Below are 352 nucleotides of genomic sequence, written 5' to 3'. Positions count from 1 at the left end.
CTGAACCCATGAGGACCCTCCCCCTAATTCACTGTCCAACTCCCTCACGAATATTCGGAAGAATGGTGGGTCTGGGACAGACACTGAGGGGAACCTGTTTGATATAACCATCCCCCCGCCAGCGAGCCACCGGTGACTGTTCTGCGCGGGGCTGTTTCCCTGTTCTCCAGCTGAAGGATCGTGTCCTCCCGGCCGCTCCCAGGCAGCGCGGAACTGTGCGTGCTACGATGAACAGCAAATCACCTCGCCTTAGCCAGCCGAGGGCCAGTCACGAGACCTCGAGACTGCGTTTTTCGTTAGCGGATTGACTCTGCAGAGATCAAAACTATTCACAGCCGAAACCTCAAAAGAT

Source organism: Buceros rhinoceros, unplaced genomic scaffold, assembly GCF_000710305.1.
Source record: "Buceros rhinoceros silvestris isolate BGI_N320 unplaced genomic scaffold, ASM71030v1 scaffold23462, whole genome shotgun sequence".
NCBI lineage: Eukaryota > Metazoa > Chordata > Aves > Bucerotiformes > Bucerotidae > Buceros > Buceros rhinoceros.
This window is presented reverse-complemented; position numbering follows the sequence as displayed.